The 16,401-nt window shown below is 37.2% G+C and overlaps 1 pseudogene; it reads left to right on the forward strand.

Annotated features, from left to right (window-relative positions):
* The window catches only part of LOC116554869, a 100,442-nt pseudogene that overhangs the window by 68,372 nt on the left and 15,669 nt on the right, over positions 1-16,401 (forward strand).

Below are 16,401 nucleotides of genomic sequence, written 5' to 3' on the forward strand. Positions count from 1 at the left end.
TAATTTTAATGATTTTTTCTAATATTTTGGGGGTTAAATGAACATTAAAATTAATGAAGAATCTAATTTGGCAAAGATTTCCTAACCATCTAATATGTGTATGGATCTGCGTTACACATTGTCCAGGATAGAAAGATAACTAAGATAAAATTCTAATCTTCAAGACAAGATCTAGTACGAAATGAAGAGGACATGCCAAAAATAATTCTAACATGAAATAGGTGATGTATGTAGTAAGAGGAGTATGAAATTCCATATAAGGAACTAAGAAAAAAAGATACCATAGAGAAGGTTTGTTCAAACACAGACTTCTTGGTCCCATCTCCAGAATTCCTGCTTTAGTAAGGCTGGCATAAGCCTTGAGAATTTGCATGTCTAATAAGTACACAAGTGATGCTGATGCTGCTAGTTAAGGACCACATTATGAAAACTTCTGATCTGGTTTATGCCTTCTCATTATGCAGATGAGAAAATTGAGTCAGAGAGAGTGAAAACCTGTCCAAATGTGCATAATTGTTATGGGGAAACTGGAATTAACATTCAAGTCCCTTGGTTACAGCTGAGGTTTTCTTTTCTTACTACATGCTCTTTAGGAGCAATCCCTGAGAGGAGGGAAAAGATTTCTGAAGAGTAAAGTTAACAAGAAGGCTTCCCATGCCTGAGGAACAGGGGCTTTGCTGCAGGTATGCCGAGTGATTCAGTTTGGCTAATTTGTTAGCTGTGGGCAGAGGCAGATCATGAGCTGTAACAGCATTGATCAGTTCAGCTGTTGCATGTTGGGTAAACTTGTGAGAAGGCCATGTTGCTCTAAAACCCTGTTCAGAGGTAAGAAAAGTTATAGCTAGAATTGATGGAGTAACAATGAAGTAACAAATTGTCCACTTGTAATTAGGAAGTTTTTTAAACTAGAAAATATCTTTAGTAATAAACTCAGAATAAGGAACTGAAATCCTGACCACAAAAGAATACAAGTGGAAAGGAAAGAACAAAATACATATTCAACCATATTTTCATTATCAGGATTAACTCTTTAATGTTGCATTAGAAATGGACTGTAAATATTCCAGCATTACGATGAGTTGGAATGATCAGTAATTTGAAAATAAACATTAATTTCCTAAGCAAAGCCTTAAACCTTTTTATTAGTAACTCAGATAAAATCATACTCAAATCTTCTGGCTCCTGATATCCATCTTAATAAGTTACCCAAAAAGAAAAGAAAATTTAAGGAATGCTGAGTGTAGGGATTTAAATATATTCTCATTAAAAGGTTGAAGATTATTTTTTAATTGTCAGAGACAATTTTTAGTGAATATATAAATTTTCATGTCTATGCTTTGGCCAAAACTACACAAAAGATTTTGTCTGAGAGGAAATTAAAGGAGGATTTTGTTCAAGAATTTAATTTCCTAAATCTGACTTTTATTCATTATTTTTTTGTCCAGAAAAGGCCAGCAAAAGATTTCAGAATCAGACTCATCTGGCATTGCTTTCTATGGAAAGACTAAAAACTAAGGGATCCATTGTGTAACTGAAAGCCTGTTTACTTAGGGGGTTTGAATTCATGCCTACAGGATGGTATCTTGGTATTCTATCCCATATTTGGAGAAAGATCAAGGAGTCATGGGGAGTCATGAGATGGGAATAAGTACCTGTAATATTCCCTGAATTTGGTTAATAGTTTTCAGCTTTCCTGCAAAACTCATTCAATTTCCACTTGCTCAATGGATGAGGACAGATTTTAGATTTGCCTTTTGGGTCAATTCAGGTCCTCCAGGGAGAAGATGCCAAGACAGAAGTGCAAGAGATTTTTTGAGGAAAACACTTGAGAATGATAAAGGGTAGATAGAGCAGGAGTAGGCAGGTAGAATAGGCCTGACACTTGAAAAAGGAGAGAGTAGAAAGGGCTCCAGATTAGAGTATGGACCCAAGAAAGTCTCAGCCATGCTGATAGGAAGTCCCAAAGCAATGATTTTCCATTAGCAGAATGCTGCATGGGTTAGAAATGGCCCAGCATCTGACATTATTATTGACATAAGCCAAGTAGACTATTACTTTGGTATGATCCTTGTTACTTATCACTAACGTTCAGCCCCTAAAACAACCAACTAACTATACTTTTAGCAGGTTCGTCACCTACAGAGCTGCCCCAGTATACTTTCACTTGACACAAATCTTCCCTGCATGTAATTGGGAGTAGATCCTCCATGGTGCTCTCAGTTTTCTCAAACCACAACATCTATTGCTGCAGCAGTCTCAGGGTTGTAACTTATATGTATCATAATTTCCCTCCTCCACTCTTCATTCTAAATTTCCCTCCACCTCAGCTGTTGCCTGAGTAAGTCTTAGTGAATTCCTGGCGTTGTGAACTAAACCCTAATTCCTAAGGAGACTGAGCCTCTGGTAATCTCAAACTAGTATTACTGCAAGTGGACATTCATAGTTACAATTAGACATGGATCATAAAGGGGTATGCAAGCAAATCATCTGAGTTCCACACACATTCCTCTCTGCCCTCACTATATGAAAGCAGACTTAACTCCTCCTGTGAATCAATTACCTGGCCAAGATGGTACCCCCTCTTTTCACCTACTGGACCCTGAACACAAGGAGTTGAAAGTGCACAAGGGGCAGCAATGGCTTATAATTCAGTGGGGAAGTGTTGTGTGCCTTGGTAAAATATAGAACCTTAAAATAAATCAACGCATCAAGGGGATAGCTGTACTTGCTTGTTTATTACAGCATTATTCACAGTAGCAAAGACGTAGAATAAACTAAATGCCTATCAACAGATGAATGGATAAAGAAAATGTGGCACATATACATAATGGAATACTATTCAGCCATAAAAAAATGAAATCAAGTCATTTGCAGTAATGTGGATAGATCAGAAGGTCATTATGTTAAGTGAAATAACATAGGCACAAAAAGACAAACATCACATGTTCTCATTCATATGTGGGAGCTAAAAAATTTGAACACACGGAATTAGAGGGGACAAATAGATAACAGAGACTGATAGCAGAATATGATGGCTATACTTCAAAAAAAATGAATTGTACTTGGGTGATGGATGCCCTAAATACCTTGACTTAATCACGACATATTATATACATGTAAAAAATTTCCCATGTACCTCATAAATTTGCACAAATAAAAAATATGCCACCATTGAGAACCAAGAATTATAACTCTGCAGAGTCAAGAGTTTTGAAGACAGGGTACACAAAGTTCCCCAGTTGGTCACTGGGAAGAATATTAAGTGGGGTTCCTCTATTTTCTCCCTTTGTTCCTGAACATATATTTTCCTAATGGAAACGTAATACCACACATGAGACTCTAGTGTGTATATTGTATCTTATCTAGAAAATGGCACCCTGTCTTCACAGGGTATTTCCTTCAAGTTGGTGCTTTAATTGTGTCTTTACTCATCAGTTTCAATGCTCTGTCAGACTAGCTGCTTCTACACAGTATTGGAGTAGTATGTGATACAATGCACACTATGTTAATCCCATAGATACTCTTGCATCTATTTTGCTATGAAGAGAGCCTATCGGTCAGATGTCATTCAATGTGAAATTCCCTGTTTGTAGATCTGGCTACATGAGCTTCTGGATAGTCATGCGGGTTGAGGTTCTCCTGGGAGATAATGCAAATACATATCTAGGAAATGATTTTATTCCTGTAAAAATCATCACTGGCTTTTCTAGAATAAAGGAAGACCAAAGTAGAGGACTAGCTGCCAGTAGCCAGTTGGTCTCTTGAAGGAATAGTGCCATACCAAAGTCTCAGCATTAAATCTGGCTGGCAGTTTGGGTGATTAGTGTTATCTGTAATCTTAATAAATGGTAGTCCACTGAGTTTCTACCTTTGCCATGACTATTCTTTTCCTGTGCCCATTGTGCCAGTTCTAAGTTAGCTGAAGACAAAGGTTGGCTGAACCATTTTTTTCTATTCAGTTGCTCGGTGCTTCCTCTAGCGTGGATAATTTTTGATAGATAGTAACATGACAAAAACTTTCACACTTCATGCCGATTCCCCTGTGCGCATTCACATGACTCCACTCCAGACATCTCTGGTCTCCTGGTTCTTTACCTTTCAGTGTACCCATGCTGTAGCCCCATTTATTTTTCGCCTGCACCATAAACCATGATAACCTCTACATAAAACAAGCTTATGCTTTTTCCTCTGCTTTCCTCTGGATGTACACTGACACTTACATGGTCATAGGTGAAATGGAAACTGAAAGAAGGTCACTGATGCAACTCTGGCAGATACCATGGGGATCTGGGCTGCCTGCCCATAAAGGTTACTCAGGCCCTCTTATTCTGTTCAAGCTCAATTCCATCTTCTTCAGACAGTGAACAGCTACTTGGCCCTTCTGAAAATATATGTGGCAAGTCAAGCAGAACTCAGCCTATAATGAGGAGTTGCAGAGACACAGTCAGTTGGTACCCTGTGGTCAATTGTTCTATGTCATCCAGGGCCCAGTAATTTCCCAGGAGCTATTTCTCAAAATGAGTGTAATTCTCTGCTGATGGCATGCCATGGTCCAGAACCCCAGGGGTCTCTGTTATGATTCTTCCACTGGGGCTTGTCATAAGACCACACTGCATCTCTTCTGACGACTCTTCAAATTCAACTGTGCTGGATTACGTGACCCAAACGGCAGAGCCATTTGCACTGCAAACTAAATTCAATTCAGCGCCTTTACTTGTCTTGGATCTACTGGGAGGTTGTGGCCTTTCACGTCATCTGATATATCAGTCAGAGAAGTAAACCTTGGGGTCAAATCTGTTGCCTCTGGAACCCAACAGCCCTTCCAAGCATTGTTTCCTTCTCTGTGGTAAGGTATCAAAATATAAAAAATTATATTTTACTCCATAGTTGTATCAGCCTGTCCCTGACCACTAGTCCCTTTAAATGTTACTGAATTTTCTTGAATCTTCATAGAGTTCATCTCACTCCTTCTGGAGTACTTGGGTCTTATCAAAGCCTCCAGAATCTTCATAAACTCTTGCTCATGTTAATTAAACAGCAAAATGTTATCAATATAATAAATCAGTGTGATGTGCTGTGGAATATCCAGATAGTCTGAATATTTTTGGCCTACATTATGACAGGTTGGGAGAATTAACATAGCTCTGGGGCAAAATTGTAAATGAATATCATTATTTGTTTCACATGACTATGAACAGTCTCTGTTGTTCTTTATTAATTGATATAGAAAAGAATGCATTTGCCAAATAAATGACCATGTACTATATACCCAAGTCTTTATTTACTGGCTTTTGCAAGGATTACATGTCTAGTATAGCAACTCTGATCGGGGCAACTACTTTGTTGGACTTTCAGCAGACCACAGTTGTTCTTCGGGACTTGTTCAGATTTTTGCAGAGACAAGAATAGCAAATTAAATGAATATACAATGAGGAACATCACCACTGTACCTTTTTAGATCTTCAAGGATAGCATAATCTCCTTATCATTTCTACCCTGAGACATATCTATATATTTTTAATTGAATAATTTTGTGTGGACTTTCACATGGCTTTGCTTGCTATCATAGCTCTTATTTGGAAAGCCTGAGACCCAATGTGAAGTAACTTTAATTGTCAAGCATGGCAATCTCAATTATCCATTAAGTAACCGGAAAATAAACCCGGTGGTCGTACTGAAATCTGGAGTTTATCAAGACTCCATCCTTCATTACCTGGTCTCTGTATGTCACCTCTGCAATGGGGGGAGGGGGGTGTGCAATGAGGTTCCAGATTTCCAGGTATTATATCCACTCAAGATATTTTTCTTAGACTGATGTATAGACACCCAGGTGAATGACCATGGTTCCCTTTTCAGACAAATAAGAAATGGAAAACATACAAACAAAAGCATAATAACTATCCCAGTGTAAATCAAAAAACACTAAGAGCCTAATTTGGAATAGGCCCTGTGATAGATACTTAAACTTATATAAAAACGATGGAGAAAAGTACAGACAGAAGGCCAGGAGGTTCTGACATTTGTCCAGTTTGTCAATAGAGCATATAAGTTTAAGAAATAATTTTTAAAATAGTTTTTGATAACTTAAAAGGATAAAAGCATATTCTATTTATAATATTAGTTTATATCCTCCTAAAGTATATCAATTTCTCACTTATGTGATTGCTTATTTTTTTCCTATTAAAAAAGTATGGATGCTAGTCAATTTATAAAAATCAAGACAAGGTATTTAAATAAATTCATTTAACAAATATGGATATTTGCTCATGTCTACCACTTCTGGCTCTGCACCACTTCATGAAGCACCAGTCACAGGAAAAGGACCATGATGTACTTGGCACTCCCTATGGTTTGCAGTGCCCTGCCTGCACAATTACATGTAAGAGCCCTGCAATTTTGTTACCTACAATCATGGTGTAGTCAGAGCCTCTTATACAGAAAACAGTGAGAACATTTGCCTCATTCTCACATTTTAAAGTCTGAAATTTAAAATTTTGATAAATTCAGATGAGGTAATATATCCCAATATTGTAACGTTTATGAACTATAAAGTGTTAATTTGTTAGATGTAAATATTTAAAACTCATAAGGAGTTTTCAAAACATTACTATTGTAATCTTCAACAAACAGAACACAAACAAAATTAAACAAGCAATAATAAATAAAAACAGAAAGGGTCCAGGCTTCAAAACATGCCAGTGACATAGAGAAATTATTACTATTATCATTTCCATTTATCATTTTAAAAATCAAGTGAATTACTTAAGATCATATGCTGAACCACAAAAGCAGCTTCTCTGATGTTAACTGGAGGTCAAGTTATGTCATCATGGAGAGATAAAGAAAGAAAACAAAAGAATGTTCTATCCTGACAAAGTGGATGACAGTGTGTAGTTTCATCTGTCCTTGAGATTAGAAAAACATACAATTATACCCTTTTTCATAAGATTCGGGCTGGGGAAGAAAGATGTCATTAATTATAATTTTAATGTATTTTGTACATTATATAACATATATACCCTGTGTGATGTTATGATAATTGTATGTGCCTAGCTAAATCACATGTCCATAAAACCAGCCCTGCATGGGGGATTCTTCTCTGAAGATAAAATAAGGATGAGCACAATTGAGCCTATGGTAGCAAGCTTCTCATTGGTGCCCTAGCTTTCATCCTAGCCCATCTGTATTGTATAGGATCCATTTTTGGTTGAAGTGGAATTGACCTCTTCTTCAGATCTAAATGGATCCTACTTGATATAAACCAATTCATATTATCTTATCTTCATCACCTCAGTGAGATAAGCAATAACCCAAGTCTAAGCCAAACAGGGTAAAGACCAGCTTCTAGATTCATTTGTTCAAATTAGATTGAAACTCAGAGCTAGTACTAATTTGGGAAAGAAAGCCTTTCTCTAGTTGGTATGGTATTTGGAGGTGAAGCTTGGAACTTCTGTATGCCATTTTTCTACCAAGCAAACCTGAGGTGAACAGGCCTTTAAGAATGACCATGGCCGGGCGTGGTGGCTCAAGCCTGTAATCCCAGCACTTTGGGAGGCCGAGGCGGGTGAATCACGAGGTCAACAGATCGAGACCATCCTGGTCAACGTGGTGAAACCCCGTCTCTACTAAAAATACAAAAAATTAGCTGGGCATGGTGGTGCGTGCCTGTAATCCCAGCTACTCAGGAGGCTGAGGCAGGAGAATTGCCTGAACCCAGGAGGCGGAGGTTGCGGTGAGCCGAGATCGCGCCATTGCACTCCAGCCTGGGTAACGAGTGAAACTCCGTCTCAAAAAAAAAAAAAAAAAAAAAAAAAGAATGACCATGGTCTACTTAAAGCTCAACAAAGTGGTTGTCCTGATCAGAGTTGCTACGCTACACATGAAATCCTTGCAAAAGCCAGTAAATAAAGCCTCAGAGGCCAGCATGGGGACATAACTCTCCTATGTCTGCATGGTTAACTCCTTCAAGTATTTTGTTTTAAGCTGGTAAAATTCCATTATGGTGACCAAGCACGAGGAAAGAAGTGTAAGTGTAAATTGGATGACTATGCATTTTAAACCAGAATTTCAGAAAAAAAAAAAGGGAGATGAAAAGGCAGAGTACTGGATGATCAATGTATATATAGGTCATCCAGATGTAATAGAAGAGGGGAAAAAATGTACTAAGAACAAAAGAGGAAGTTACAACTGTTGTCTGGCCATTCTCAGGCTTAAGTATTCCCATTTGACCCCAATTAAGGACTTATTGAATGTCAACTGTTGAAGTTTGAACAAGAGGGCAAGCAGGAAGTCCTAACATTTGGGGCAGTGTGGAAAAGAACAGAGGAAAACAAAGAAACGAATTAAGAAAGAAAATGACAAACAAGAGACTACTCAGTTATTTAAATATACTTCTGTGAAACATAGGGATAAAATAATAACAAAAAGAAAAATTTATAATGAATTTGAAAAGAATGTTTTCTCTACTCATCACTGATAAACTTTTTTTTCAACATTTTTTTCATTAAATATTCCAAATCTGTACCACCTCCTTAAAGCCCATTCAATTCAGGAGTTGCCCATTTGAAGCAAATAGTTTATTCTAATAGAAATGTGAGACCACTGGAGACCAAAGACTCAACATTCTACATTTCCAATTATAATAGTACCTTCCACGAGAATCTTGTGTCTCATCTCTTAAGTTTCTAAAGAAAAGTTCCCCACATCTTGAGGATAAAACCCTCATCTGTTCTTTTCACCTCATGTCTAGATCTCCATTTATCCATTTTCCTTTCAACTTTTATTTTCTACAGGATACTTTCCTTCAACTTAAATATATGCTTAATCTCCAGTTTTAAGAACTTTTCCCAATACACTATACTTCTTTCTAGCTAGCATTTTTCGGGAAAAAAAAGTCTTCCTCTATTTCTTCCACTCTTATAACATTACTGAAGCAACATTGGCAGGGATGATAAATGATCTGATGGCTAACTCTAAAGGAATTGGCCTATTATTACATTTAATTTTTTAATTTTTTGTTCTATGCCCTTAGTTTCTTTTTTGTTGCTGTTTTCTTCTTACATGTCTGATTTGCTGAAAATATTTTGCCTATTTAAATTTCTGTTTCTGAATCTAGATCTCTTGAATTTCAAAAACTTACATGCTAATAGTTTTCAACTCTGTGTCTCACTTTAGACTTTCCTGCAAAGTGCCTGACCCATACAACCTAATGCCTACTAGGTAATTGCAGTCTAATATTAGGTTGATGCAAATGTAACTGCAGTTTTTGCCATTGCTTTTAATATCTCATTGGAAGGTGTGTTGTTTCCTCTCATGACTGAACTTCTGTCTCTCATTTTCTGTCTCAATGAGGAGCATTTAATCTCTCAAGCAAGAAATTTAGGAATCAAATAAGCATCTATTGCTCATTACCTATCTTCAGTTACTAAGCGTGTATCATTGCTTGCATGTTCTACTGCTATAGCTTCTTATTCAACTGGTCTTTTAGTTTAAGTTTTACCTTCCTCCATTCTTTCCTTCACAAGCTGCCAAGAGAAATCTTTCTAACGAGTGTAAAATGTAAGTCTGATCATGTTATTTCCCATTCAGAATTCCCTAACAGCTTCCTGTACCTAAAGGATTGAAACTACATTGTTGCTTAACATTTCTGGCAGGCATACAAGAACTTACATGCTTTGGTTCCTACATACCTGTCCAGCCACATCTAATGTATTAAATAAACTCCTGAAAATTATCCAAACACTTAAAGAAACTGCTTCAAGCACTTATGAGTTTTATGCATGCAATTCCTCCTAGAAAAAAACAAAAAAAAACAAAATAGGAACCCCTTTTCTTTTTCTTTTCAACCTTAGAAAACTTCAATGCATCTTTCAAAACCCAGCTAAACTCATCCAGACATGTGATCTTTGTTCACTTCCCCCTAACTGTATTATCACTGTATCTAAAACCTACTTCTAGTACTTTTCACATAATATTGCAGTTTTTGTGCACTGTCTTTCCTCCCTGCTACTCCACAATCTTCTTGAAGGTAGAGAATTTCTTATCTAGTTTCTATTCCCAGCACCTATAATAGTTTGATCCATATTTCATCTTAGTAACATATGTTGAAATCAATTCAATTCAATGCATTCAAGATTTCTTTAGAAGAAGATAGGTTATAGGAATCTACTCCACTTAGTAAAGGAAGGAAATAAACTATCCAGTAAATGTTTATACAGGGACCTTGATTATTGTGTCATATAATTGAACCAAAGACCATCTATATGGACCAGTGAATATTTTATGTAAGCTTCCAGGGAAGCCTTTATGTAAGCTTCAGTTGATGGGAAATCATGGATTTATATGAAAGGCTATACAAAAGGATTAGGATTTCTGCTATAAATAGATCAATCATATAGGCCTTTGTTGCTCATTTTCAGTAAGGTAACAGTGCATGAAGGCTAAGGAGTGTCCTGGTAAAAACATATCAACATATCAACAGCTACAGGAAAAATTGCAGATGGATTTAGGGTTTGAGCCAGAAACAAAGTACAGGAAGAGATTTGCTCTAAGGAGAAGATGATGCCTGTAACACAGATTCCAGTTATTGTTTTAATCAACTGATAGTGAACAATTTTGGTGGAAACAGGGACTGACTTAAGAAATCCTATAGATATTGTTAAAGGGTTATACACAAAACCAGTTAAGTGGAAGGCCTTTTATTTTGTATTATAAAAGTGTCACCTTTGGGAGTAAATTCCAACTGAATTTTGGTAGAATTTGATAGGACTGAAAATAACCAAATCATATATTATATAAGCAAATAGAAATTAAGAACTTTTTTCCCTTAAAGTCCAGAAATTAAGGATTTGGATAATAGAATATAAATTTTAAAATATGAAACTTAAAAAACACCTGTAATAATATTTATTTTGTATACTTATGCTCTAAAACCCCTTCCTATTTGTGGTTATTTCTTTACCTTGTGGGTCTTGGTGAGGGCAGAGACTGACTTCCACAGAAGTGAAAAACTCTTTTCTTCCTGGCCTCCCTTGCAACTGGAACACTGGTTCTATTAGTAAGATGCTACCTCACCAGGATCTGACTCTTCGACTCAAAGGTCTTTAATACAAAGAAGCCGTACTAGTCGGAAATCCATTCTTGCAAGAGTAGAGCAGCAAGTGAAGCTGCAACAAATTCCAGAAGAGGCAGTGATGATGATTCTGCCAGGCTAACTTCCAGCATCCATGGTTTGCAGGGTATAGCAGCTGTGCCTGTGCCCAGTGGTGGCCGCATAGGGATTTGTATGGACTCAATTATGTGACATCATTTTAGAGATCGTTTCTGATGGTGTGGCCTCTAAATGCAAGTTGTCTAAGTATTCTAGGATACAGTTCTTTCCTGCATACATTAGCCTAGGTTGGGTCATGATGCTTAAAATTAAGAACTTTGACTAGCCATCTACCTATCTAACAAATCCAAAACCTTAATCTACTGATATTCACTGAATGCAAGAAACTATGCCATGTGCTTGAGTGAAGGGATGGGGCAGGGGTGAATACCAAAATGTAAGCCACAGGCCTGTCCTCCAGGGGCAAGCAGCATAAAACAACTGTGAACTGAGCAGGATGATTTTAGGGCTAAATCAAAGCACAAGCTTTGCAATACAGAAGAAGGAACAATCATTTTTCACTAATGGTATCATAGAGGGCTTCATGGAAAAGGTACATTTTTAACTAAGTCTGGAAGGATGAATAGGATTTTTGGTAGTGCAATGTGGAATGAAAGAAGTCTTATTTCCACTGGGGGATGCTAGACTTAAGGGACAATATAATCAAAAGCGAAGAAGAGGAACTAAAAACTAAAAGGACAAAAATATAGACTACTGCTCAACCCTAATGAATTACGAACAAACATGGTCCACTTTAAACACAATCAATGGTCCTATTATTTTTAGAATAAAGAGAGTTCACAGGCACACACATGGGAGGACCTGGTGTCTCCCACAGCTTGAGATCTGAAAAAATTATTACAATGCCTCTGGGAAGTGAAAATCTGTTGATTCTTTGCAGACCTCCAGCTTCTTAGGTGTAACAGGTGCGCTAAGCCTGCCTTAGCCTGGTCCTTGTTTCATGTTGCCCAGAGATACACAAGTCATAGGTCAAATAACTATTTTCTACTTTTTCTGAAGTGGACATAATTTCTTCAAAATAAATCATATTAAGGATTCCAGTACTTAAAACAGAACAAGAGAATCTTCTCTGGTGGAAAGGGGGGCAGGGACTCTCACAGCCTTGACCTCTGGGTCCGCTCTTCACCATACATAAATTTAGACATTTTACCTTGAAACTTCTAAGAATTTGGAGAACTAAAGTTCATAAAACACTGTGTTATAAAGAAAAAAATGAAATACCATAGCAAGAATGAGAGCTTGCCTTAGAAAGAGACATGATGGAGGAATCACACTAATATATGTTTGCTTTCTAAACGGGCTAGATCGAGGACTCTCAGGTCACTTCACCTATACTGTGATATAAAGGGGAAAGGGTGAGCAAATACACTCTCTCTGTCTCTCTCTCTCTCTCTCTCTCTCTCTCTCTCCACATATATATATATATATATATATATATATATATATTTTATAGATAGAGACTAAGAAGAAAACATAAAATACATAGTTTTGGGAATAAAGACATTTTTAGACATAAATTATTCAGATTGAGGTAAGGACTGCTCTGAAGATAATGAGAAAAGGCATGACATTATTTATTGTTAAAAACCAAGATAGAACTCTGGAAAGTTTATTTTCATTGGTTATGGAAAAACAATTACAAGTACAGTCATAAATATATTTTTCTTTTATAATAAAAAGTATGGTAATTATAATAGAAACAGTAGTTTTTATTGATAACCATGTAATAATATAATGATTTCTTTTGATTCAGGACACTTTGAACACTATGAACAATACAGTGAGCAAAGATTGTGACAATTCTAGTGCCAGACCACCCAGGAGCTATTTGGATTCAGCAAAGCGTGTGTTCTGTTTAGATGATATGTGTGCATTTTCTAGGAAAAATAAGTTTTTGGAGTGTGGTATCCTAATCTATACACATTTGCCCGAAGCATGCAGAGTCCAAGCATGTTTATTTGCTCTTCTGTGCCAAACCAAGGAGGGCAAGATGTTTCTAAATCTCCTTTAAGGCAACAAATCAAAGTGCTTCCTTGGGAAAAATCCATGTGGAATGGTGATCTAGGTTTTAGATTATCACCCAAGAACCACACACAAAAAAACTAGCTGTGCATTTCCCCCCTTTGCATGAAGTCTAAGTTGTGCTTCTGCTCAATTCTAGAAGAAATTAGGGGACTAATATAGGATAGTAAAGAAAAAATGTGTCCCAAGATGACAGAGATTAAACATACTGGTCTTCTCATTATTTTAGAAGAATTCTTACTTTTAAAAAAAGTATCTGTTTTGTGTATACCTATGTAACGAATCTGCATGTTCTGCACATTTACCCCAGAACTTAAAGTATAAAAAGAAAAAGAAAAGAAATCTATTCTTCAAAGACTAGTAAGCATCCCATGTTTTCCATGGCAATTTTATTAATTAAAAGAATTAAAAGAAAAAAAAGTACGTGTTTATTTATTTAATGTTCTCACCATGTTGCCAAACAATGTTTCAGTCCCAGTCAAAACCCCAACCTTCTAGTATGGTGAGAAAGCTGGTAAACGGAGAAACAACTAAGATAACCTTAGACTGCGGTAACTATTACAGAGAAAATAAAATGAGTGATGCAATAGTAAGTAGGAAAGGGTTTTCTTGTTTTTAATGTTTTAGCTAATAGAATTTTATCTTCATTATAAAGAGAGTTGTCAGGGAAAGCCTTTCCAGTGAGGTGCTATGAGAGTACAGTGCTGAATGAAGATAAGTTTCATGTCATGTGAAAGTCCTAGGAAAAGAACAATTCAGGCAGAGATTTGGCAAATACAGAGCTCTGAGTAGAAAACACTTGGGCATATTTGAGAGAAGGGAAAGCTGCCCCAGGTAGTGGTGTTGCATGAAGGTGGGCATAGAGAAGTAGGCAGGGGTTAGACCACGCGTGACCTTTTGGGTGTTGATAAAGGGGATGAGTTTAATTCTTAGATTATTTGGAAGACACTTAAGGATTGTAGTTGGGAAATGACTTAGCATGATTGGCTTTGTAAAAGAACACTTTGGTTGCTGTGTAGAGAATGGGAAATGATAGCCGAACACATGGTAACAAGGATATTAACTAGAGGATACTGCTGGAGGCTCGGTGAGAGGTGATGGTGGTTTGGATTAGGAGTGGCAGAGAAAAATGAGGTTTATTCCAGAAGTATAATACTTTGAAGATGAGTGAGAGACTTTCTGGAAGCTTATGTGGGGCAAATGGGCCAAGAGGTCACCAGGGGTAGGGGAGAGCTCTAAAATAACCACAAGAATTTTGCCTTAAACAAGTACATGTACATAGCTACCATTTACTTAAATGGGAAAAGGTATGGAGGAGAAAAATGTTTGTAGAAGAAAGCAAGAATTCTGTGTCAAGCCTGAAGATGTTTCTGGAACATTTACCTCAAGATGTCAAGCATACAGACAGATATTCATGCAGGGCTTGCTCATATACTCATGCAGCCAACTCATAACACAGGGACACCCAGCATCATCCTGGGGGCTCACACCTGTAATTCCAGCACTTTGGGAGGCCAAGGCAGGTGGATTACCTGAGGTTGGGAGTTCGAGACCAGCCTAACATGGAGAAACCCTGTCTCTAATAAAAATACAAAATTAGCCGAGTGTGGTGGCGCATGCCTGTAATCCCAGCTACTCAGGAGACTGAGGCAGTAAAATCTCTTGAACTCAGGAGGCAGAGGTTGCGGTGAGCCGAGATCACGCCACTGCACTCCAGCCTGGGCAAAGAGATTGAAACTCTATCTCAGATCAATCAATCAATCAATCAATCAATCAAACAAACACCACACAAAGATTCAGGACATGCTAGATGCAGCGCTGCCATAATTAGGGTCCAAATTTTGCCTCAATATTCAAAGTATTTTTCAAACCTAAACTCCATTTACAGTCTCTAGGACTTATCAACATTAGAATTTTCCTCTTTTCATGCATTCTAATCTATAACATATAGCATAATTCCACTATGTCCAGTTGGAGCTACTTTATTTCTTACCCTTCACCTCAGGTGACCTGCCTGCTATTATTTTCAAAAGATTAATCCTGGGGGTTATATTGCATAAGGCTGCTGTTTATTTGACCTGAAACATTCCTTCACTCCTAACAGGCAGACAGGATGTGGCCTAATAGGAAAGGGTTCATGAAGCTCCAGCCCTAGTACAGCTGGCGTCCATCCTCTGCCTGTTGCTGCCAGCAGGGCTGGGAGATGGCCACTCTCCTGAGCACGCTGCACTCTGCAGCTGGGAAGGTGCAGCCCTCTGGGAACAGTAGAAGTTGAGCCCCCACAGTGGGTGGCATGTTTATCTTTCCCCTTGAAAAACAAAAGGTCAATGAGGAACACATGTTTCTATGACAACAAGAAATTCAAAGGGGATGCTAAATCCAAGCAAATGTGAATGCAGAGGAAGAGGAAGAGAAAAGTTGTCCCAGTTTGGGAGGAAATGATTTGGTAGAACATTGAGTCTCTTTTTATTTCAACTTAATTCCCATCTGAATTTACATGTGATGAAAGGCTGGTGAAGAAAACATGTAAAAAAAGGAATATTGCTCTAAAGAATGTAATATATACACCATTGATGAGGGGGTCCAAATTTGGTAAAACTAGTGGTCCCACGTTGGTAAATGATACTCTGTTTTCAAAATAGGTGTTTTCTTTGCTAGCACTGGAAATGACTTAATCTGGTATGCCTTTTGCTCTGTTGAAAAATCACATTTGTAAATATTATACTTAGAAAAAGTGTATGTTGTCAAATGTGTTTTCAATGGTCCCATTCATTTTATCCTTGCTATGATTTTGATGTATTTTAGTGTAGGGGCACCAATATATGACGTGGGGAAATACTTCATTGACATTACCTAGTGAGATGGGAGGAGGAGAAAAGACAAAAACAGTAAAAATTTTTAAAAAATCAAATGGAAGGAACATCCTATTCATAATTCTTCATATTTAACACGAACAGAGGTGTGTTATAAACATGAAGAGTAACACCCCTAGAACAGCATTTGGTGTCATTTCTTTCCATGCATGAAAATGGAAAGAAGTGCTCCACAGAGTATTCAAAAATATTCTTCTCTAAACTGTCTTAGGAATAGCAAGAAAGGATGCCAAATAGAATTTTGTTTTTTGTTTTAAACATTATAAACCAAATGTGTACATATTGTGAATTATTCAAAGAATTCACACAAATATGGAAAAGTGAAATTCCTTTCAC

The sequence above is a fragment of the Sapajus apella genome, unplaced genomic scaffold, assembly GCF_009761245.1.
Source record: "Sapajus apella isolate SASKATOON/1434 unplaced genomic scaffold, GSC_monkey_1.0 scaffold2, whole genome shotgun sequence".
NCBI lineage: Eukaryota > Metazoa > Chordata > Mammalia > Primates > Cebidae > Sapajus > Sapajus apella.